The sequence below is a fragment of the Capsella rubella genome, unplaced genomic scaffold (assembly GCF_000375325.1).
Source record: "Capsella rubella cultivar Monte Gargano unplaced genomic scaffold, Caprub1_0 scaffold_2, whole genome shotgun sequence".
Classification (NCBI taxonomy): Eukaryota; Viridiplantae; Streptophyta; class Magnoliopsida; order Brassicales; family Brassicaceae; genus Capsella; species Capsella rubella.
Genome location: NW_006238922.1, coordinates 13,052,854 through 13,053,081, shown reverse-complemented (window position 1 = coordinate 13,053,081; position 228 = coordinate 13,052,854).

Sequence of the window (228 nt, the reverse complement as noted above, 5' to 3'; positions counted from 1 at the left end):
AGATCCTTTTATATATATTAAGATAATTTTATGTAGAATTTGTTGAAGGATAAAACTAATATTGAAACCATTTAAGAACAAACACAAAAATTTACATTACTATAAAAGCTAAAGAAATGAATTTATATCAAAAAGGCATCACATGTATACATCAACATTAACAAAAAAGATGAACGAATATATCTATCTATTATATGTACATGACAACAATCATGAATTGCTCTTAAG